Below are 25,462 nucleotides of genomic sequence, written 5' to 3'. Positions count from 1 at the left end.
CGCTTGCTTCTACTTCCTTCCTGCTCCAGTCGCCCGCCGTGTCCCATGGCACCGACTAAGAGGTTCTCGCCTTCGGAGAAGGGGAAAACTCGCCGGGAAGGGCCTGACTCCCCTCCGCCGAAGCGCGGCTGAGGTCGCCCCCATAAGCACCCCGCGACTCCTGTGGTGGCTCCTCGTGGTCGCGGTGGTGGTCCTTCACGCGGTGACGACCACCCGGTGGGTGAGGGAAGGCGTGTTGTGGCCGTGCAGCCTCCCAGGCCGCGCTTCCACTCGGCCGAGGTACTGCCGGAGTTTGTCGTGTGGTCGGCGGACCCAGCCGGTAACTGGCTCCATCTTCCCCGCTTCTTCGTCGGCGAACTCCCGGCTGGCGCCCCTGGCGGCCTCTGGCTCCAGGTGGACGGCTGCTGCAATAGGGCTTCCTGGGTCTCAGTGGAGATCTCCGTCACCGGGAAAGTGGCCTTGGCCCGCGGCTGGCAGATGTTTGCCCGCACGCGCGGCCTGGGCCAGCGGTGCATCCTGCACTTCAAGTTTGACGGTGACGCGACCCTCTACGTGAAGGTGTTTGGAGAGGACGGCCGCCGTGTCAGGTGCTTCCCTGAAGACGATGATGGTGACCAAGTGCTGGGACCTGGCGACGACGGCCACAAGGACGAAGGCGGGCCCGCTGCCGGCGGCGCTTGCAACTCGCCAAGCTTCAACGGCTCCCCCTCTTGTGACAGCTCCTCCAGCGGTGGCCGCGACCAACCACCATGCCGCCGCGCCCTCTTCGTGGGTGGTAGTGGGTCATCCCGCTGTCGCGCCTTGGTAAAGCGCGAGAAGGAGTCCGATTGAGCTCAGGAGGGCGGTGTGAATCCCCCTCATGAGCCGTCGCCGGGCACGCCGCATTTATTTTGTTTACCTCCTATTCCTGCATAGAGAGAGAGAGAGAGAAGTATGGAGCCCCATGGGGGCATGCTAGACTATTGCCCTTAATTATCATGTTATTTCTATTATTCCCATGTTGTGTTGTGGTGTTGTAGTTGCATGCCTGTGCGTAGGAACAACTTAGCTCGGGGGGCTCGCTGCAGTTTTCGCATCGCGAGGTACCTGCCTGAGTCCTTGCTGGACGTCTTGAGGCCTGCAAAAATTAGCCGGGAGGATAGCTTTCGAACCTTTGTCGCGAGGGTGACCGGCTTAGGTCCTGTGTTTGCATCGCGATGCCTGTGGGGCATGGACCGGGAGGGGTGCTCCCGCTGTGAACTTGAGTGAGGAAGCCTCACGAAATTAGGCAAGAAGGTGCTCATGTGGGCGCCCGCGCAGCCCCCGCGTGAGGCTTGCGAAAGAGAGGACGAGTCAGGTGAAAAACAGAGACAAAGAATCACGGGAAGGGGATGGCAAACAACACTAGAAGCAACTCCAATAAAGTTTCGAACAAGGGTGAACAAGCCAACTGCGGAAAGCAAATGAAAAGCCACGTCTGGCACCTAGTCTAGTCTTCGACGTCTTCTTACCAGCGCGGAGCTAAGGGCTGCCACTAGGCATGGGCTGGAGCCCCCGAGGCCCAAGGGCGGTACTCCGGAGACTCTAGGGCGTGTACAGCCCCAACTCATTATTACGTGAGAGTGTCACGGGTGGCGAGCTTCACAGGCATTGGCCTTCTTCACAGGCACCGAGACTTTTCTTGGGACGACGAGCTTCACAGGCACCGGACCTTTTGTTGGGTAGAATCTCCGGAGGTGCTGAATGTTCCACGCGTTCGGCATGGGCACCCCTTCCTGGGTCTCCAAGCGCGCGGCGCGATGTCTGGAAACATGAACAACCTTGAATGGGTCCTCCCACATGGGTGAGAGCTTGTGCAGCCCTTCCTTAGAGAGCACCCGCCTGAGCACGAGGTCACCTACCTCGAGAGTCCTGGGGCAGATGTTGCGGCAGTGGTACCGCCGCAACGCCTGCTGGTATCTTGCCGCTCCTAGCGCGGCCTCCCGACGGTGTTTCTCCCCCAGCACGAGATCCATCCCCCGCATGGCGTCCTGCTGCGCTTCATCAAACGCCAGGACCTACGCGGAGCGACACCTGACCTCGTGAGGGAGGACCGCCTCTACTCCGTAGACAAGGAAGAACGAGGTTTCGCCGGTCAACTTGGTGGCGGTAGTGCAGATAGACCATAGCACGGACTGGAGCTCTTCGTACAAGCCCCTGCCACGGGCCTCCAGCTTCTTCTTGAAGGTCCTGGTTTTGAGGCCTTTCAGGACCTCTACGTTGGCACGTTCAGCTTGGCCGTTGCTCCGAGGGTGTGCCACCGAAGCATAGCATATCTGTGTTCCAAGGTTAGCACAATATGTTTTGAAGAGACTACTGGTGAACTACGAACCGTTGTCAGTGATGATGCGATTAGGCACCCCGAATCTGATCACGAGGCCCTTGATGAACTTGACTGCGGAGCCAGCTAGGATGGTGCAGACAGCTTCCACCTCTGCCCACTTGGTGAACTTGTCAATGGCGACGTAGAGGTAGCGATAGCCCCCTGGCGCTCGAGGAAATGGGCCCAAAATGTCCAGCCCCCAAACCGCGAACGGCCACGAGAGTGGAATGGTCTGCAGGCCCTGAGCTGGCTGATGAATCTGCTTGGCGTGGAATTGACAGGCTTCACAAGCCTTCGCCAGCTCGATAGCATCGTTGAGTGATGTAGGCCAATAAAACCCGCTGCAAAATGCCTTGCCGACGAGGGTCCGTGATGACGAGTGATGCCCACAGTCTCCACTATGAATGTCTGACAGCTACTCCTACTCCTGTTCCCTGGAGATGCAATGCAGGGAGACACCGTTGGGCCGCTTCCGTAAAGCTCTCCGTCTTGGATGCAGTAGGCCGTGGCCTGCTGGGCCACGCATTCCACGTCCTCTTCTTTCTCTGGTAGAGTCCCTTGCATCAGGTAATCCTTGAGCTCCGCAGTCCAGCATCCTTCCTGAGGCTCCAGCGCCAGGAGCAAGCGTGCTCCCGAGGTCGGGCCATAGGCCGGAGCTCCTGAGGCTGGCGGTTGAGGGAGTTCCTCCCGAGGTTACACTGTGCTTGATAGTGACGGTGCTGCTGAGGGCTTGAAGAGTCGTTCCTTGAACACGCCAGGCTCCTAAGGCAGCCGCCTTGATGCCCTCTTGGTGATGTCATCATCCTCCTGATTGGTGCCGCGGGGCACATGCAGCAGCTCCAGCCCCAAAAACTGCTTTTCCATCTTGCGCACTTCTGCAAGATACGCCTCCATGTGCTCGTCCTTGGGCTCATATACTTTGTTGGATAAGTTGACAAGGAGCTGTGAGTCACCCTTGTTGATGAGGCGCTTCACCCCCAGTGCAGCCGCGGCCTTTAAGCCTGCTATGAGGCCCTCGTATTCTGCTATGTTGTTGGAAACCTTTTTGCCCTGCTGGAAACAAAGCTGCACGGTGTAATAGAGCTTGTCTTGAGTGGGGGATATAAGCACTGCGCCGGCCCCTGCGCCATGTCGCGAGAATGCTCCATCGAAGTGCATAACCCAGCCGTCCGGTGCCTCGCTTCCCGGGGAAAGCGATCGATCTTCGCCTGCTTTGAGCCCTGGCGCCTCAGTCCATTCTGCCACAAAATCTGCAAGCGCAGCTCCTTTGACGACTTTGGTCGTGCTGAAATCTAACTGAAACGCTTGTAGCTTGATGTTCCATTAAACGACCCTTCCACCGGAGTTGGGGCTCCTAAGCACCCTTTCCAATGGGTAGGCTGACACAACCTTGATGGGGTGACCTTGGAAGTATTGTCGCAGCTTCCAAGAAGCCACCAATAGTGCGAGCAAGAGCTTTTGGGTCATGGGGTACCGTGCCCTTGCATCCCGCAGCTCCATGCTGACGAAATACACGGGATGCTCGATGAGGGTGGGCGTGCCGACGGAGTCCGCACCCTCCGGAGAGTCGAGCGCCCCCTGAGACGTCAGAACCCCCGGCTCCTAATTGCTTGGTGAGGTCCCCTCAGCCCCGGAGGCGTCTTCCTGTTGGGGCCGGTCCCCATCTGCTGAGGCCGTGGCCCTTGCGAGGCCTTCCTGGCCTTGAGCTACCGCAGCCGGGGTTGCAGCCGATGCGGCCTTGACCCGGCACTCCTCCCGAACCGCCACCAGAGCTGCTTGGCGGAGTAGGGCATGGCGGCGAGGTAGAGCACAAGGGCTCCTGAGGGCGTGGAGCCACCATCACCGGAGGGCTGGTCAGGTACTTCTTGAGATCTTGGAACTCTTCGTCAGCCTCTTGAGTCCATTCGAACGGACCCTTCTTCTTCTTAAGCTTGAAGAAGGGCAGGGCATGTTCCCCCAGCTTGGAGATGAAGCGCCCTAACGCGGTTACTCGCCCGGTGAGCTTCCGCATTTCCCTGAGGGTTTGTGGTGGACTCATGTCTTCGATCGCGTTGACCTTTTCCGGGTTGGCCTCGATCCCCCTGTGGGACACGAGGAAACCCAGAAGCTTGCCAGAGGGAACACCAAACACGCACTTCTCCGGGTTGAGCCGCAGGTCCACTTCACAAAGGCTCGCGAAGGTCTCTTCCAGGTCCTGTATCAGGGTCTTTGCCTCCCGAGACTTCACCACGATTTCGTTGATGTAGGCCTCGGCATTTCTCCCGAGCTGTCGACCCAAGGCGATATGCATCAGTCGCTGAAAGGTTGCGCCTGTGTTGTGCAATCCGAACGGCATGCAGGTGTAGCAGTACACCCCGCACAGGGTCAGCAAGGCCGTTTTCTCCACATCTTCTACCGCCATCTTGATTTGGTGATAGCCCGAGAAGGCATCTAGGAAGCACAATAGGTCGCACTCAGCGGTGGAGTCGACGATTTGGTCAATGCGGGGGAGCAGGAACGGATCTTGAGGGCAGACCTTGTTGAGGTTGGTGAAGTTAACGCACATGCGCTCCTTTCCTCCCTTCTTTGGCACAACAACAGGGTTTGCCAACCATTCCGGATGGCGAACCTCATGAATGACTCCCGCAGCTTCTAGCTTGCGGGTTTCTTGGATGATGAAGGCCTGCTTCTCGGTGGACTGCCGCCTTGCTTTCTGCTTCACGGGGCGCACATTGGGGCACACGTTTAGGTGGTGCTCGATCACCTGCCTTGGGACCCCCGCTAGTTGCTTGGGTTCCCACGCGAACACCTCCTTGTTCGCGCGCAAGAATTTCACTAGAGCCTCCTCTTGGTCGGGGTCGAGATTGGCGCCTATGGTGAAGGTGGTGCCAGAGGATCCGTCCTCATCAACTGGGACCTGCTTAGTCTCTTCCTTGTCCTAGGTCAACAGCTACTTCTTCTTGGTTGGCGCAGCCCCCTTTGCCTTGAGGGTGTCAGCGCTAGTGGGCTGCGCCACTGCGGCCGCCTTGAAGGCGAGCTTGAGCGCCTGCAGAGCATCTTTTGTATCTCCAGCTACGGCGAGGACGCCGCTGCTCCCGGGCATCTACATGAGGTTGTAGGCCGGGTGAGTCGCTGCCATGAACTGGGCCAAGGCAGGGTAGCCGAGGATGGCATTGTACGGGAGGCCGATGGGGGCTATGTCGAAGTCGACCAGCTCCGTGCGGAAGTTGTCGTGGGTGACAAAGGTCACCGGGAGGCGGATCTACCCCAAGGAGCCAGTGGAACTGCCTCCGACGCCTGAGAAGGGCTTGCTGGGTCGGAGTCGTTCCAGGGGCACGTGGAGGAGGCTAAAGGCCTCCACCGAGAGCATGTTGAGGCCGGCACCGCCGTTGATGAGGGTCTTGGTGACGGCCACCTGGCAGATGGTGGGAGTGCACAACATCGGGAGCGCACCCGAGCAGGCGGTGTCCGCGGGGATCGTCCAAGCTGAAGGTCAAGTCGGCCTTGGGTGCCACCCAACCCAGAGGGGCTTCGCGGCGCGTGAGGGTGGCGCCGATCTGGCGGATGAACGGCTTGATGTGGCGGCTCGAGGGTGGCGCTTGTGAGCCGCCTAGGAGAGCTGCGATGACCGGGGGCGCCGGCACAGCATAATGGGCGAGGAAGAGGTCGCAGCTCCTCCCAGGAGGCCACCGAAGCCGTTGGCAGGTGGAGCAGCCATATGCGCGGAACGCCGGTGAGGGCCATGGGAAACCAGTTAGCCATGACCCTGTCATCGCCCCGGGACTCGAGGACGGCCTCCTCATACGCCAGCAGGAAAGCTAGGGGATCCGCCGCACCGTCATAGCACGGTGGCATCTTTGGCTTGAACTTGTTCGGCCACTACACTTGTTGCAAGGCGGGGACCAAGGCTTGGAGCCTCCAGGCCCAAGCGCCGGCATCGGTAGCCGGAGCGGGCGGCGCGTTGTCCGCCATGAGGGCGAAGTGCGGTGTTGATGGAGAGCGGGTCGACGGAAGGGAGATCTTTGACGCACCCCTACCTGGTGTGCCAAATGTCGGATATCGGGTTCCAGCAAAACCTTTAAGGTTCGAACTCTGGGGTGCGGACGAAGATCTTCTCCCTACCGATCCACGCCCCAAAACCTTGCCGCGAATCTAGCTAGCACAATGAACACACAAGGGACACAAGATTTATACTGGTTCGGGCCACCGTCGTGGTGTAATACCCTAGTCTAGTGTGTGGTGTGGTGGATTGCCTCTGGGGATGATGATGAACAGTACAGAGGAAGAGCAGCCTCGCAAGGGATGTTCTTGAGCTGGTGCGGTGTTCTACTTAGGAAGGATTCGATCCCCTCCTACTATGGTGGCTCTATCTATTTATAGAGGCCCTGGTCCTCTTCCCAAATATTGAGCGGGAAGGGAGCCAACAACGGCCATTTTGAAGGGGAACATCTAGTACAAGTTATCCTGACTAAAGTTGGTCTTCGACTACCAAAGGCACTGGCGATGATGCCGTTTTGGGCTCCACAGTGACCACCGTCCTGCCGCTCCGCTGGCCTTGGTCTCGTTGCACCGAAATGGTAACCTTTGCTTGAGGTCTTGGTACTCCGCGCCTGCGCTTGACCCCTTTGCACCAAAGAGGAAACGAGGACACTGCATAGGCTGACGCCCGCCTGGTCTTGATCGTCATGGCTTGCGTCACGAGCACCTCGCGAGGTACCCCTGCCTTGATCTCTCCGCCTCCTTGCGAGCCTTCCTGGTGAGGCCATTCCTGAGGAAGCCTTGCATCATCCGCCCCGTGAGGCTTGGCCCCTCGCGAGGGTCTTGATCTTGGGTTGATGAAGATGGGCCGTACCGGGCCACCCCCTGAGCCACACCGCAGGCCACAGGCAGGCAAGTCTGGGGACCCCCATTCCCAGAACGCCAACAGAGGCGGCAGGTCACCAGTACGAGATGAATGCGTCAGTGCTATCGTACTCCAACCTAACGGTCTGACTCCTGCCTTCCCCGTCTTCCCTGGCTTCATCTTCATCAATGCCGCTCCAGGGAAATACCGACCCCTCGATCTGGCAGCTACCCCGAGGAGACGACGGGCGGCCGCTTGAGGTGTGCCATTCCCCACCTTAGTAGGTAGGAAGGCACCCTCTTCTTCGACATCGGCCCCGGTTCTGGTGGAAGGGGCAGTGCTAGGATTACCAACGACCCCGGACGGGCGTCGAAGGCTCCAAAAACCTGGTCGTTAGTCCGGCAAGCTGCACTTGTTCATAGCAAGGTGCCATGCTCCCCACCAGACGACCGACCAGGGCAGAGGAGACAAGCATTTCACCGCAATGGGAAAGCTTGATATCTCCTACACCACCAGACGGCTTGCCCACCGCGCCTCCTCTGGACCCGGACCAGACTCACTCCCCAAGCATCAGCACAAGCATTTGGCATTGCCAACCCCAAGATAGGGCCCGAGGCCTGACCCCGAGCTCTCCCTTTCAGCACACCCAGCAAAGAGAAGAAGATTGGAGGAGAAGCGATGTGAGGATGAATGCCTCCGCTCCTCCCCCGCCCTACCTTTTAAGGGCGGGTTGGGGAAGAGAGTTGATCCCACGACGGGTAACCACCGTCCTCCTCCACCAATCCAAGAAGAGCGGGTCCCTGCCTTGATGCTCTCCCGCACCACGCACCTCCGTTACCTACCCCACTTGGTGCATCCAGACTACGTGGCTAAGGATAAGGGCATGGTGGGAAGAGTGAATTGGCAGTTACTCGCTCATGCATTAAAGTCATTCACGAGCCATTACAAGAGTGGCCCCACTATGATTGGCATTACACGATGCACGGAAGAAACGGAAACTGGCTTGGGCTCAAGTAATGAAGAAGCAAAGAAGATATCAAGAGGCCAACCACTTATATGCCTCTATCTGTGCAATAGTTAGGGCCTGCCCCAACGACGCTCGGCAGCGCGTTCATGCCAGGCCCGAGGGCTCCTGTAGGTGCAATAAACCCTGGGTCTGTTTCCCAGACTGTGCACAGGCCCAAGATCAAGATTACAACGCCAAGGTCAGATCAGAGCACGAGGGATCAGTTCTTTGAAGGATCCAAGTACATAACAAGAAGACCAAGATGAGCCAAAGAAGCTAGATGTCGCTGAGGAAAGAACCTCCCTTGCCGGGCAGACGAGCCTGGCAAGGTTGGGTTTGCCTCGAAAGCAAGCTTCCAGACCATCCCGGCAGGCCTGTCGGGGCTTGCGGAGGCAAGCCACTCAGCCGCTCCACCTCACAAGCGACGCAAGTCATTAATCAGTGCGGTGTTAAGCCCCAAGGTGTGGCTATTCCCTGCCACATGGCAGCCGCTTCCTACAGAAAATACCTCTAAGCGACGCCTGTCCTGAGACGTGTCAAGTAAGTAGGCGCGAAGCTGGCAAAACAGCCCGGCAGGGCCTGCCGGGCGAGCTGTGATGTGACACTGAGTGGCGCATTTAATGCGCTCTATCAGCCTGCAGGGTTAGGTATGATTGCACTGTTTGCTATCTAATCAGTATGTAAAGACTGATTTGCCACTATGGTAACCCCTTGATCTATAAAAGGAGGCCCATGGCAATCGTAGAAAGGATTCGGACCCCCGCACATTCATACGCGTATAGCCACTCTCGCCCCGAGGCAACCTTGTCAGGCAAGAGCGCTGCGTTCTTCCACCATTTTCCACCATCAATCCACCAAAGCAGGAGTAGGGTTTTATGCCTCACGGCGGCCCGAACCTAGGTAAAACTGCCTGTGTGATCTCTGTCGTGCTGTGTTATGCTTCTCTGCTCTTTGTGCAACATGGCCATCCCCCCGCCGAACCAAAAAGGAGCTCATGGTCCCATAGGTGGTCGTGGTTTCCCACGTCATCGTGTTGATCTCGAGGTAGATCTACTCTGTAAACCACGATATACAATCAATACAATCAAGTAGGACGTGGGGTTTTACATCTTCGAGAGGGCCCGAACCTAGGTAAACATCGTGTACGTCGTCCCTTGTTACCCATCGATCCTAGATCCATAGCTCGGGACCCCCTACCCCGAGGTCTGCCAGTTTTGACACCGACATTGCTTCTTTCATTGAGAGTTCCGTTGTGGGATCGCCAGAACTAGTTGCTGGAGACCACAACCAGACCGAGGGCTTCCCCGCCCTGGTAATCTCCTTGTCTTCGGTGGCATAATAGCGCGCGCTGATCCCACTAGTCGCCTCGACCAGATCGAACGCTTCACTCCCATCGAAGGGTTCATTCGTTCAAGGGCGTCGACCCTAAGACCAGCGTATCCACAAAAATTTGGTACCCCTCAGAATCTGGCCCTGAAGCCCGACTTCGACAGACTGTTGCGTAAATCTCCCGCCAAATCACCGGGGTGCCTGGCACCCCCATGCGGCCTGATGGTAGTCCACTTGGTGAGCCTTTTTCGTGCGATGGGAATCTCTGTTACTAGGCCTACAACCTACGATCAGATCGGGCTTAAACCCGACGACCAAAAGATCAACACCCCTCCTGTCACACACCTCATCCCCACAATTGAAGAGGCCCAGGAGGGGTCACATCCTTGCAAGCTAAAGACGGTGTACACTCAAATCCCTAGTTCAGAGTTAGACACCAGCCCAGATGTACATCCGAACACAACCCCCAGCTCAAGTCCCGGCCTCGAGCCTATCCGGTCGCACACTAGTTTGGATCTGAGCCCTATGCGGTCAGAACCAGATATGACTCAGCCACCCATCAAGGATAGTTCGGATCCGCGGCAGGAGGGAATTCTTGAAATTTTCCCTCTCGCCCACCACACGGAATATAATTCAGACTCGAAAAACCCAGACACATGGGACCTCATGTACCTCAAGCGGCTGCCAACGATATAGTCCACAACTATTGGGCTAGATTTCTCCTGGTAAAGAGCAGGATGGCACCTTGTCGTGATGAAGAAATAATTAAAGCCTTCCAATTTAACTGCAGGGACGAGGGCCTCTCAAACGTCGTTGCGCATCGCCGAATTCGAAGCTTTACCAAACTGTCAGACATGGTACGCAAATATTGTGCCATGGAGAATGCATGGAGGGCGCAACAGCTGAACATGTGGCCTCAGCCTGCCCCGCATCACGGAAGGACCCGCCTCAAACGGGCTTACACAAACCAGTCACCAGAGCACGCGCCTAACGAAAGGAAAACTAGGCCCAGATCGGTGTTAGACGAATTGCTGGATGAACCATGCCCGATACATTCGGTCTTGCCAAACGCAAACCCAACCCATAGACTGCGAGCCTGTTAGGTGGTAAGACAAGTGGCCAAACATTGCGAGCCAATCCTAGGCCTTACATCCCCAGATAAATAGTCGTCACCTACACCACAGGACCATAGTGTCCTCACGGTATGAAACTTTCTCTTAAAACAATAGAAGGAAAAAGGCTCTTCGAGAGATCAACCAAATATATCAGGTGACGACTGCACAACCATGGGCAGCCACGCCTATCACCTTCAACGAGAAGGATGAGCCAAGCCCCCGCAGCAACGACAAACCGGCCGCGCTAGTCCTCGACCCCATTGTCGATGGTTTCCGGCTAACTAAAGTGCTGATGGACGAAGGCAGCGGCCTCATCCTCATTTATGAGGACACTCTAGACAAGATGCAGTTCAACAGGTATCGCATTGAACACAGTCATACCACGTTCCGAGGTATCATACCTGGAAGGGAAGCACATTGCTCGGGACGCGTGACACTGGATGTTGTGTTCATCACACCCGAAAACTACATATCCGAACCCATGCTCTTTCATGTTGTGCCTTTCCATAGCGGATACTATGCCCTTCTATGACGTGAGGCATTTTCAAGATTTCAGGCCATACCACATTACGGGTATATGAAACTCAAGATGCCAGGGCCCAATGGGGTGATCTCTCTTCAAAGTGACCCGAGCAAAGCTTTGCAAGCTGAAAATAAAACGACGTCGATCACTCGCCCTAGAGGCACTATATGAATCCCTCGTGGCCGAAGAGTTGACAGCACTATGAACTACAGTCGACAGGGATGATGTGGTTCTTAATAAAAGACAAAAGCCCATGTCATTCAAGCCAGCGGACGAAATAGTCAAATTTCAAGTGCACCCAAACGATCCCAATAAAACGGCATCCATAGGAGCACAGCTGGATCCCGCAATCGACGAGGCGCTAAGGACATTCCTGCGTGAAAATTGGGAAATATTTGCCTGGCACCCATCAGATATGCCGGGAATACCACGAAGGCTAGCAGAGCACAACCTCAACATTTTGAAAGGGTTCAAGCCAGTTAAACAAACCTTTCCAAAACCAAACGACAGGCCATGGGAGAAGAGCTTGCAAAACTGCTAGAGACCGAATTCATTCGCGAGATCAAGCACCCCGAGTGGCTAGCAAATTTGGTTACGGTACCCAAGAAGGATAAGTCCTAGCGGCTCTGCGTCGACTTCAAAGACCTTAACAAGGCTTGCCCAAGGATCCATTCCCTCTGCCAAGGATAGACCAGATCATCGACGCCACCACCGGACACGACTCGTTATGCTTCCTCGACGTATACTCCAGATACCATCAGATCAAGATAAAGGAGTTCGATCAGGCAGCAACTGCATTCATCATCCCCTACGGCCCTTTTTGCTTCAACACGATGTCGTTCGGACTAAAAAAATGCGGGAGCCACATACCAGTGCATGATTCAAACATGCCTCAAAAACCAAATTGCAATATAGTCGAAGCATATGTGGACGATGTGGTCGTCAAAACCAAAAACATCGACCAACTGATAGACGATCTACGTCAAACTTTCGACAACTTGGGGGCCTACGATATACGGCTCAACCCGGAGAAATGTGCCTTCGGAGTCCCTGCCGGAAAGCTACTCGGATTCATAGTTTCCCATAGAGGAATTGAAGCCAATCCGGCCAAAATTACAGCACTATCTCAGCTCGCAATACCAACGGAGCTTAAGCATGTCCAAAAGCTGGCAGGATGCGTCGCCGCCTTGAGCCGCTTCATATCCCGCCTCAGAGAAAAGGCATTGCCACTCTACAAACTATTGAAGAAGACCAAGAACTTCCAATGGAGAGATGAAGAACCATGGCACTCAAAGGATTAAGACACTCCTCGCCGGCAATCCTATCCTGGCTGCACCCGGCATTGGCGAACCCATGCTACTATACATTTCGGCTACCAATCAGGTGGTCAGTGTAGTGCTCCTTGTAGAATAGGAATCCAAGGGCCACAAGTTCCAAGTCCAAAAGCCTGTCTACTACGTGTCTGAGGTGCTTACGCCATGCAAATCACGATACTTGCACTATCAAAAGATAGCCTACACGGTCTTCATGGCATCCCGAAAGCTACGCCATTACTTTCAAGAATGTCCGGTCATAGTAGCGTCAGAAGTCCCCTTGAATCATCTTTCAACTTAGCTACCATCATCTTTCAACTTAGCTTTCTCTGGGAATGCATTAAAATTCAATGGAACAGTAGCACGGGCCATTTCTCTACAACAACATAGACATGCAAAATACTACCAGGTACTAAGTTCATGATAAATTGAAGTTCAATTAATCATATTACTTAAGAACTCCCACTTAGATAGATATCCCTTTAATCATCTAAGTGATCACATGATCCATATCAACTAAACCATGTCCGATCATCACGTGAGCTGGAGTAGTTTTCAATGGTGAACATCACTATGTTGATCATATCTACTATATGATTCATGCTCGAACTTTCGGTCTCAGTGTTCCGAGGCCATATCTGCATATGCTAGGCTCGTTAAGTTTAACCCGAGTATTCTGCATGTGCGAAACTGGCTTGCATGCGTTGTATGTGAACATAGAGCTTATCACACCCGATCATCACATGGTGTCTCGGCTCAACGAACTGTCGCAACGGTGCATACTCAGGGAGAACACTTATACCTTGAAATTTAGTGAGAGGTCATCTTGTACTTCTACTGTCGTACTAAGCAAAATAAGATGCATAAAGGGTAAACATCACATGCAATCAATATAAGTGATATGATATGGCCATCATCATCTTGGTGCCTTTGATATCCATCTCCAAAGCACCGTCATGATCACCATTGTCACCGGCTTTACACCTTGATCTCCATCGAAGCATCGTTGTCGTCTCGCCAACTATTTCTACTACGACTATCGCTATCGCTTAGTGATAATTTAAAGCAATTACATGGCGATTGCAATTCATACAATAAAGCGACAACCATATGGCTCCTGCCAGTAGTCGATAACTGTTACAAAACATGATCATCTCATACAACAATTTATATATATCATCATGCCTTGACCAAATCACATCACAACATGCCCTGCAAAAAACAAGTTAGACGTCCTCTACTTTGTTGTTGCAAGTTTTACGTTGCAGCTACGGGCTTAGCAAGAACCGCTCTTACCTACGCATCAAAACCACAACGATTTTTCGTCAAGTGTGTTGTTTTAACCTTCAAAAAGGACCGGGCGTAGTCACACTCAATTCAACTAAAGCTGGAAAATAGACACCCACTAGCCACCTGTGTCATGAACGCGGTCATGTAATGTCGGTCTGGGCCTCTTCATCCAACAATACTGCCGAATCAAAGTATGACATGGTGGTAAGCAATATGACTATTATAGCCCACAACTCTTTGTGTTCTACTCGTGCATATAACATCTACGCATAGACCTGGCTTGGATGCCACTGTTGGGGAACGTAGTATTTCAAAATTTTCCTACGATCACGCAAGATCTATCTAGGTGATGCATAGCAACGAGGGGGAGAGTGTGTCTACGTACCCTCGTAGACCGAAAGCGAAAGCGTTAAGTAATGCGGTTGATGTAGTCGAACGTCTTCGTGATCCAACCGATCAAGTACCGAACGCACGGCACCTCCGCGATCTGCACACGTTTAGCTCGGTGATGTCCCTCGAACTCTAGATCCAGCTGAGGTCAAGGGAGAGTTCCGTCAGCATGACAGCATGGTGACAATGATGATGAAGTTACCGGCGCAGGGCTTCGCCTAAGCACTACGACGATATGACCGAGGTGGAAAACTGTGGAGGGGGGCACCGCACACGGCTAAAGATCAAATTGTGTCTTTGTGGTGCCCCCCTCCCACGTATATAAAGGGGGAGGGAGGAGGAGGCCAGCCAAGGGGAGGAGGCACGCCATGGGGGGGGGCAATCCTACTCCAAGTAGGATCCGCCCCCCCCCTTCCTATTCCAACAAGGAGAAGGGGGAAGGAGAGGAAGGAGAGAAGGAAAAGGGGGGCCAGCACCCCTAGTCCAATTCAGTTTGGGCTGGGGGGCGCCCCACCTTGGCCTGCCTCCTCTCTTCCACCAATAGGCCCATGAGGCCCAATAACCCCCTGGGGGGTTCCAGTAACCTCCCAGTACTCCGGAAAATACCCGATACACCTCGGAATAATTTCGGTGTCCGAATATAACCTTCCAATATATCAATCTTTATGTCTCGACCATTTAGAGACTCCTTGCATGTCTGTGATCTCATCTGGGACTCCGAACAACCTTCGGTACATCAAATCACATAAACTCATAATACCAATCGTCATCGAACGTTAAGCGTGCGAACCCTACAGGTTCGAGAACTATGTAGACATGACCGAGACACCTCTCTAGTCAATAACCAATAGCGGAACCTAGATGCTCATGTTATTTCCTACATATTCTATGAAGATCTTTATCGGTCAAACCGCATAACAACGTATGTTGTTCCCTTTGTCATCGGTATGTTACTTGCCCGAGATTAGATCGTCGGTATCATCATACCTAGTTCAATCTCGTTACCAGCAAGTCTCTTTACTCGTTCCATAATGCATCATCCTGTGACTAACTCATTAGTCACATTGCTTGCAAGGCTTATAGTGATGTGCATTACCGAGAGGGCCCAGAGATACCTCCCCGAAACACGGAGTGACAAATCCTAATCTCGATCTATGACAACCCAACAAACACCATCGGAGACACCTGTAGAGCATCTTTATAATCACCCAGTTACGTTGTGACGTTTGATAGCACACTAAGTGTTCCTCCGTTATTCGGGAGTTGCATAATCTCATATTGATAGGAACATGTGTAAGTCATGAAGAAAGCAATAGCAATAAACTAAATGATCATAGTGCTAAGCTAACAGATGGATCATGCCAATCACATCATTCTCTAATGATGTGATCCCGTTCATCAAATGACAACTCATGTCTATGGCTAGGAGACTTAACCATCTTTGATCAATGAGCTAGTCAAGTAGAGGCATACTAGTGACACTGTGTTTGTCTATGTATTCACACATGTACTAAGTTTCCGGTTAATACAATTCTAGCATGAATAATAAAAATTTATCATGATATAAGGAAATATAAATAACAACTTTATTATTGCCTCTAGGGCATATTTCCTTCAGACTCGTACACGAACAAGTACACGGACTCAGAACGGGAGGTACACGGACATAAAAGAAAAAGTGTCTGACGCCCGTCGACCGTCAGGTACTATCTATTTATTTCTTGTTTTCTTCCAACGTTTTTGGTTTCTTCGCTTATCTTTTTGTTTCTTTGTGGTTTTCATTGGGTTTTTTCCAACACATATTTTTTCGGTGCCACTAAACCTCAGTCGACTGAGACTTTGCGAAGTCTCCGTTGACGCCACATCAGTTGGATTGTTTGATGATTTAGGATTCGTGCAACTGAGTGTTTTGCTTCGTTTGGAATGTTAAGGCGTGTTACAAGCCCATTTGTATTTTTCTGTTTGTTTTTTGGGGTTGGGCTCTGTCCTATGTTCTTTTCTGTCGGCTATGGCTATGCAAAAGGTTGGGCCTGGGCAACGGTGAACCCCTTTTTTTGGCCTTTTTCACAATTTGTTTTCTGTCTCGCAAGTTTTAATACGCGGGAGAATGGAAAATCCTATATGCTGCATATTGTGTCAAGATGTCGAGCGTTCGCACCGGATTCAAGAGGGAGCGACGCGATCTGGGCCGGCCCGTTAGCAGTTAGCCTAGCAATGGTTTTTCCTGGTTTTGGGAACCTTCTAGAAGGTTCCCTGAATCAGTTTTTCTCTTTTCCTCTTGTTTTTTGTGGCTGGTTTTCATTTTGGTTTTTTTCTTTTCTGTTTCTTTTTTATTTTTGTTTTTATCTTTTTCTGTTTCTTTCTTATTTTTTGTATATTTTTCAAAAATTTAAAATTTTGTTCAGATTTTCAAAAAATCTTCCTCTTAACAAAATTTGTTCAGAATTTAAAGAAATGTTCACATTTTCAAAAAAATTGCAGGAATTTCAAAAAAAATGTTTCCTGTTATAAATTGTTCAGAAATTCAAATTTTGCTCAGATTATCAAAAAATGTTCCTCTCAACAAATTTTATTCACAATTTTAATAAATGTTCGCGTTTCAAAAAATATTCCCGTTATAAATTCTTCACAAATTCAAAAAATGAACAGGAATTCCAAAAATGTTCCTATTTTTAAAAATTTGTTCACAAATTCAAAAAAAGCTCATGTTCTGCTAAAAATTGTTACCAATTCAAAAAATGTTCATGATCCCAAAATGTGGTCAGAAATGTTTGTGGTTCCAACTTTTTGTTCGGAATTTGGTGAAAAGTTCCATTTTGCACTTTTTCTTAATAAATTCTAAAAGTGCTCGTAGTTATAAATATTTGTTCAAATTTCATGAAATGTTCCTTTTTCCAATTATTTGTTCAAAATCTAAAAAATGTTCGAAGTTTCAAAATTTGTTCAGAATTCATAATTTGTACGCGTATTCAAAAAAAATTCCTGTTGCCGAAAATTGTTCAAAAAATCAAAAAATGTTTGCACATTTTCAAAGTATACACGTTAAAGAAGTACAATTAAAAAACTATCACTACAGTAACTAATTCCAGTTCGCTACATTCACTGATTGAAATTCGCTACAGTAGAGCAGCCCAGTTCGACGCTAGGACTAGTTCTTTAGATTGTACACTGCAATACAAACATCAAAACTTGTGTGGTGGGGTGGCCGTGAGGTCGCATTCGCAAGCCGTTGGCCTCGTGTTTGAATCCTCGCATGGGACCATCTTTGCCTTTTGCTATCTTTTTTCGTCTCGCGGTAGAGATCGTTGCCTTTTGCTATCTTTTTTCGTCTCGCGGTAGAGATCGTTGCCTTTTGCTATCTTTTTTCGTCTCTCGGTAGAGCTCGATGGGCCGGCCCACTCGTGTTGTCTCTTGTGCGAACGCGCAACATTTTGATGTGTAATGCTTTTTTCGGCTCGCGGTAGAGATCGTTGCCTTTTGCTATCTTTTTTTGTCTCGCGGTAGAGCTCGATGGGCCGGCCCACTCGTGCTGTCTCGTGTGCGAACGTGCAACATTTTGTTGCCTAATGCGGCGGATAGGACCTCCCCGGGAGAATGGAGGTGAAGCGGAACACTTAGGAGGGGAAATTCAAAGGGCGTCCCTGAAGTTGCTATTTCTTAGGTGACCTCTTCTTTGTTATTTTTTATAGTATATTTTCAATATATTTACATTGCACGTAAGTTTTTGTGCAACCAACCATATTAGAGTTTCAGACTTGTCGTCTTGTATTTTTATTTTCAATAATTTATCCAAATATGACTAATCTTTGATACATGTTTTTTCTCTTGTTTCTTTTGTATTTAGACTTTTTTCTTACACATTTATTAAAAAACAAAATTAAATCAATAATAAGCAATAATGTATGTTTTTTTATTTTTCTTTAGTTTATTTTTTCGTGGTTGTATTGGTTAGTAGACTAAAGTTCCACTCCCGTGATGGAGGGACGATGACGACGACGCGTCTCCGGGTTGTTCCGGCTTATTGTTGTCGCTAGTTGGTCTACATGCATGGATATAATTTTTGTTAATCCTAGTTTTTCTTTTACTGCCATGATGTTTGATGAATAGATCAGAAGATTTTCCTGCAAGAAAAATTTCCATGTACTTTTTGTTGGCAAAGTTTGTTTTTACAAATTGATATATGGCGTCAAGGAAGGGACGATGGTTTTATTAAAAAATGTCATAATAGTTGCAAATCTTCCGGCCATATGCAACTAAGCGTGGGGTTGGCGGTTTTAATTTTTTTTTAGAAAACTTCTACTAGTATCCTAAAAAAAACTTCTACTACTAAGTTGTCGTGCGCCCCTCACGCAACAAACACTATGTTGGTAGAAATTGTAGAGAGATGGCTTGGCAATGCAATACTCGTTGTATTGATGGGGTGACGGTGCACGTATATATAAGTACAGATAGGCATCAACCTCAACTATACATAACTATACTCAACACCCCCTGCAGTCAAAGCGTCGCTAGAGACACAGGGATTGGATCGAAACTCCTTGAAGACGGGAGTAGTGTCGGATTCCGGGCTCCGCAAACCCTGGATAGACTCGAACTCTGGGATGCGTGCGAAGAACTCAACCTCCCCGGCCTGCCTACTCGCCGATCTCAAAACCTAGCTCGATGAACATGATGGAAATTGGACACAACAGTTTACCCAGGTTCGGGCCACCTTGCGGTGTAAAACCCTACTTCTGCTTTGTGGTGAATTGGCCTCGAGGTGGGCTGGGGATGAATTAGTACACTGGAAGAACAACCTCAGGAGGTGTGTTCTTGAGCTGGTGAGGGAGACGATGGTCTTGATGATCCCCTCCCTACTATGGTGGTGGCTAGGTCCTATTTATAGTCTCCTTGGTCCTCTTCCCCCAAAACGGAGGCGGGAAGGGATCCCACAATGGCCAAATTCAAAGGGAGACAACTAGTACATCTTATCCTGACGAAAGGTGGTCTTCGCGTGCAAAGCTTCTGGCCATGACAACGTGGTGGGCTTGGCGGTGACCTCCGTCCTGTCGTCCTGGCGGTCTTGGTCTTGTTGCATGGAAATGGAAATCTTTGGCTGATTCCCCGGGACTCCGCGCCTGTGCTTGCCTCTTTAGCATCAAAGAGGAAACTGTTGTACTATGCCCGCTGGCGCCCGCCTGGCCTTGGTCGCCATGGCTTGCGTCATCCGAACCTCACGAGGTGAGGGCTTGCATAGAAATCTCCGCTCCTCAGGAGCCAGCCTGGGAAGGCCGCTCCTCCTGGAGGTCTTGGTGTCGTCCGCCTAGCAAGGCTTGGCCCCTCGCGAGGATCTTGTGTTGTTGGTGTTGAAGGTGGGCCGTACCAGGCCGCCGATGGAGCCACGCCGTGGGCTGGAGGCAGGCAAGTCTGGGTACCCCCGTTCCCAGAATACCGACAGTAGCCCCCGGGCCTAAGGCGCGCTTGGACTTGGCTTCAAGGAGAAGCTGAGGACCGAGGGCGAAGCACTGCAGGCCCCAACCGCCTGCGGCCTCGGTCGACATGTGGCGGTTGATGGGACGTGGGCGCCTCCACTTCCCCATGCAGCCTCGGCAACCATTCGACTTGATGAGAGCCTGCTGCACGCAGAAAGATCATAATTACCGAGGATCATGGAGGCCGGTGGTTGGCCTTCCCTGGCTATAAATGAGGGGAAGGGTAGAGCCCCCCTTGCTCATCTTCATCTCCTCGTTTCTTGCTCCTTCCTCTCCTTTCTTGTCGTCTTGTCGACATGTTCATGGCGCCGCCGAGGAAGTTCTCCACCGCAGAAAAGGGGAAGGCCCCCAAGGAGGGGCCGGGTTCGCCGCCGCCGAAGAGAGGTCGCGGACGCCCCCACAAGTACGCCGCGACCCCGGTGACAGCCCCTTGTGGGCGCGGGCACACCTCTTCGAGGGTAGGAGTTGCTTTAGGTGGCCGCGACGGCGCTTCCTCTTGCGGCGGGAGCTGCCGTGAACGGGGCAGCTCCTGCGATGGGAGGAGGCGCGATGTGGTCGCCCGGCCTCCTCGGTCGTGCTCCAACTTGGCGAATGCATTCCCAGAGTTTGTCGTGTGGTCGGAAAGGTCCGCCGACACCTGGTTCCATCTCTCGCGCTTCTTCGCGGTTGCACTGCCGACTGCGGGGCTTGATGGCCTCTGGTTGCAGGTTGACGGCTGCTGCAGCAGGGCCTCATGGGTGGGGATCGAAGTGACCGCCGTAGGCAACATGTCCTTGACCCGCGGTTGGCAGGCGTTTGCCCGCACGCGGGGCCTGAGTGGGAGGTGTACCCTCCATTTCAGGTACGACGGCCTTGCAACCCTCTATGTGAGGGTGTTTGGGGAAGATGGCCGCCGCGCGGGGTGCTGCCCAGAAGATGGCAGCGATGACGATGAGCTTGCCCTTGGCGACGGCCACAACGACAAAGAGGGTGAGCTTGCCCTTGGCGACGGTCGCGCTACCTCCAGTAGCGACGGCTCCTCCTCTAGCAAGAGCACCAGCAGTGGCGGCTACGACGAACCACCATGCCGCCGAGCTCGGATTGGGGAAGGTGGCGAGCCGTCATGCTATCGTGCTTCGGTGTCTATGCCAAGAAGAAGATGGATCACAATTCCATGGCTAATATGTACAAGGAGATCCCAGATGCTGCAGGTGAGACACATAAGTTTGGGTCAGTCCATTTTCTTCTACCAGGGTTGCCAACAATCAACTGGATCCTAAGGCATACTCTATTGCCCAAGTCAGGTGACCACAACATGATAAGAGGTCATGCTATAAACTTGCTACACTTGTTTGATGTGCCACAGAAATTCAAGGTCATGAGCCTCATGGTTGAGACTATCAAGAGGACAGCAGCAGACCAAAAGAGAAGTTGTGGATATGCCCCACAAATTCAGGAGTTGATTAACTCAAAGATGGGCACAGGCACATACTTGCTGGACAAGGAACATTTTGCTATCTATCTAGAATTTGAGGACAATCAAGTTGTGATGAATGAGAATGAACCATCATCAGTACAAGCTCAAGAGAAGAAGGAGAAAGCAAAGAAAGAGAAGGCTGCCAAGATGCCAACTCAAGAGGAGGCATCTGAATACTTTTTGAAGAAAAAGCAGGAGCAGCTTGGTTACTTGGTAGCATCAACTCTGAGGATTGAGAAGGGGTTTGATGTAGGGTGAAACCCTATAGCGTCGATCTTTCACGTTTGGAGTGGATCCTCCGGGAAACACGAAGAACACACGGAAGCACAAAGGGAAAACACGGGGAAAATGAGAGAGAATCACTCAACCGACAAGGAATCAATCACACAAGTGCTAGATCACCACACACATAAGAGATTCACGAGATCCAAAGTCAACAAAGGTAAGGATACAAAGGAACCATTCTTCTCCGAGAGGAGGCCTTGATGTTCTTCCCTAGAAGGGGTCTTGAATCCGCTTGGGGGATCTTCTCCGAAGAGGTCGTGATCTCCGAGGAGAAGTATCCAAGTGGATGAGCAAAGGCTCTCACACAAATATGAGCTAATCCAATGCTAACCCTAACTAGGAGGAGGGGGTGTCCTATTTATAGTCTTAGTGCAAAAGAGGGCGAAGTGAAGGGGTACATGGGCTTCGGCCCTAAACTGTGCGCAGACAGGTACCGGACGCCCGCTGGGGGCCGGTCGTCCGGTGGCTCATGAGGGACCGGTCGTCCGGTGTCGCCGGACGTCCGCTGGAAGCTCTCTGGAATGGGGCGCCGGACGTCCGGAAGTTTCATACTTCCATTAATATTCGCTCTGTTGACAGGTGCCGGACGTCCGGTGTCTTCGGTCGTCCGCTCGCTGGAGAGTGGGGCCGGTCGTCCGGTGCGGGCCGGACATCCGCTCGCTGGGGCCTGCGTTGGCTGGGTCTTCAGGCGCCGGTCATCCGCCAAGGACCGGATGTCCGCTTGCTGTGAGAGGTCGGTCGTCCGGTGTCGTCCGGACGTCCGCTCGCTGGAGCTTCTTCGGCAGCTCCTTCTCTTGGTCCTTGTACTTGGCGTCCTCGCTAGCTCGTCCATGGTCTTCCTCCTTGTTCCTGGTCATGCATAGCACACATATTTGAGGTAGTAACCATGTCTCACATGTGGAAAGTAAAGGTTCAGAGAGGAGCGAGTTCACCTTGTGTCCAATGGTGTATCTTCGAGGCCTCGTCATATGTCCTCTTGGGGTTTGGGGAGTAGTCGGAGTGTACATGGGGATGAACGTGGGATGCTCCGCATCATCTCCCCCCCCCCTGGGAAAGATCCGACCTCGGATCGTGATCCTCATCACCATGGAAATAGTTGTCGTAGACGGACTTGTAGTTGGACGAAGTTGAAGACATGGCGCAATCCAAGTAGTCCAAGGTGTCGCCGGAGTGATAGACATGCAAAAAGAGCAAACACAAGCAACACTCGGAAATACAATGGTTAGCGCGCACAAAGTGTCCATCATGTAAGAATGAGTCCGTGCGGTAAGATTGGTCATGACAAAGCGCATGAAGCTTATCAAGATGATCTAGAATGAGATGCAAAGCATTCATGGGAGGAATTGCAATCATTGTGCACACAAATGTGTTGTAAATATGATTAATGCAACCACGGTGCAAAATGATGTCATAGTGAGACGGTTTATCAATATCATGAATATGGCAATGGATGCTCAATATGTGTATGTTATCATGCAATTGATGGTGGTCAAAATGATCATGATGTATGAATATGCCATCAAGGTAGATCACAACAAATTTGCTAAGGAAGTGCACAAGCTCATATATCATGGATGACATGAGAATACAAGATGCAACAAGGCAATCATAATGTGAGTCAATCCATGCATGGGGTGCAAACTTGTGGTGAGTATGATAAGTCCATCGAGCATGACATGTATGAGCACAATCAACAAATATGGAGGTGTTGGTGTACCAAAGCTCAATGTCGAGGCATGAGTGGAGTTTCGAAGGTGCATCCAATAAGTGCAAGCGCTCCTCAATGTGAAGGTCCATGTAGTCAATCTCCAATGTCGCTCCTCCGTTCACGAGATGTATCATGTAGACAACAAGAAGGAAACAACAATGAAAGAATGACCCATCCAATATGCATATTTGAGGATGGCTCAAAGAGAAGGGGTTCACCTTTATGAGGATGTCGAAAATGTAGGTGTCGTACATCGTGTATGCCTTCACATAGCCAATATGTTTCATGATGGTACCGCCTTGTGAATCCTTCAAAACGAAAGAACATGGCAAACACTCGGAAAAACAAATGAGGTTAGTGCAAATGCAGCACCTATCATTCGTGTGGTAAGATACCCAACAAGTGTATGTATCATGCTCATCATAAGAAAGGAAAAGGGAGTATTGCATAGTATGGAGGCATATGATGCAAGAACAACCAAATGCAATAGGCTCAATCAAACAAGCATGCATCACAAGTAAGGTGTCAAAGTCTCCAAGATCAATAAGCATAGTATGGTTGCACTCAATACAAGTGGATATGAAAGAGGCAACTAATGGACACAAGAGACAATGATCAAGATATATCATGTGAGAGGCATGAGCATATATGTCATCAACCCAAGAAAGCGAGTAAGAGTGGAGCAAGTAATTCTAGCAATCAAGTCAAGCAAGGTAGTAGTGCGAAGATGCAACATACTAGGAGGAATCATGGCAAGCATGTCATTGGTGCAAATAGTGGGCATGAATAATTCACATGACATAGCACAAGCATGAAAGCAAGATATGAGGAAAGTAGGTTCATGGTGTTGGCAAGAAGTCCTATGTAAGTAGCAATGTAACATCATGACTCTCCCAACACAAGGATCAACAATAGCATGAGGCACATGATAAACATGGCAAAAGTAACAAAGATCTCCACCAAGCATGCAAATACACATAGGAGTATCATAATGGTGAATCATGGGTAGATGCAAGCAAGGGTCACAATTGCATGGCAAAGGCATAGGAGCAAAAATAACATGCAAAGTGAACACGATAGTATGGGCATAAGGTGACAAGTTGTAAATAGCCCATAGCCATGTGAGAGCCAAGTAAAAGAGATGTGCGTAGTCCTTGCGCGAAGGGAACGGTGGTAAGGATAGTCCACGGGATCCCAAAGCATCGTTGCTCTCAAGAGCTCGTTTCGTCAACTCTTGGGATTGAGAGGTTGACGAGTATACATGAGTACCTACACAAAACAAAGACAAAGGGAAAATTGTGTGTGCGTGGTAGATGTACACATCATCCATCATGATGCGCACATGTATGTGTCGGTTAGCACAAAATAGCCAATGCTCAAATAAATGAGATGCGTGATATAGAAACATGTCATCCATCATGATAGGTTTGTTATTATGTATAGCATAATGGAGACTCAAATTGTGTAATTCATCACGAGCAATATCTAGAGCATTGTTATTCATGGGGTGCATATGGTGTACACTATCATGGGAATCATGCAAAGTATGAAATGCATCAAGATCTCCTAATATGTATGAGGAAACTATGGGGGTCTCCTCATGAGCAAGAGTATAAACATCACGTGGAGAACATTGACAACATCCAAAACAATGCATATTTGGAACAATGTGATCATGGCATGACATATTAGATGAATTGCGTAAATCATGTAAAGGAAGCATGGCAATATCATCACAAGAGAAGCAAAAGCCAATGACCATCATCTCGTCATCTATGCCATAAGTGCAAATGGGATTTATTTTAATGGGGCATGCATAGTTACTATGTTGAGACTGTAATGATGAAATATGGGAGATCTCACTCATAGCATATGACAAGTTCAATGGATTGTCAAACATGAAGTGACCAATAGAATTTTCACATGATATCCTATGGAGCATAGCATCACAACTAGGCAACTCAACATGCTCATCATCATATTCATCATAAATAGGTAAGTCAAGGCATGAAGAAGTCTCACTAGTGTGAAGCATGGTAATAGGTGGGCCAACATCATGGGAGCAATCGATGTCAAGATAGTCCACTAGTGGGACAAGAGAACTACCATCACCTATGTTACCGTTGGATTGTTGCTCATGTGTTGTAGGTGAGGTGTTGAAGATCGTATCGTTGTCATCTTCATGTTGATGGAACCATGTGGGGGGTGCATCATCGTCCACCATGGCCATCATATTGTACATTGGAGGGATGGACTCGTCAAGGATAGGCGTGTCGTCATGTAGGACACCTAGCACCAAAGAAGAAAACACACTAGGAGTAGAGGTTAAGTCGTTAGAAATCATAGTGGCCTCACATGCCGTCTCAACTACCTCACTCTCTAAGTGTTGTGGCTCACTCACTCCCTCAAGGAT

The sequence above is a fragment of the Triticum dicoccoides genome, chromosome 1B (assembly GCF_002162155.2).
Source record: "Triticum dicoccoides isolate Atlit2015 ecotype Zavitan chromosome 1B, WEW_v2.0, whole genome shotgun sequence".
NCBI classification, from domain to species: Eukaryota; Viridiplantae; Streptophyta; class Magnoliopsida; order Poales; family Poaceae; genus Triticum; species Triticum dicoccoides.
Note: the sequence above shows the minus strand (reverse complement) of the source record.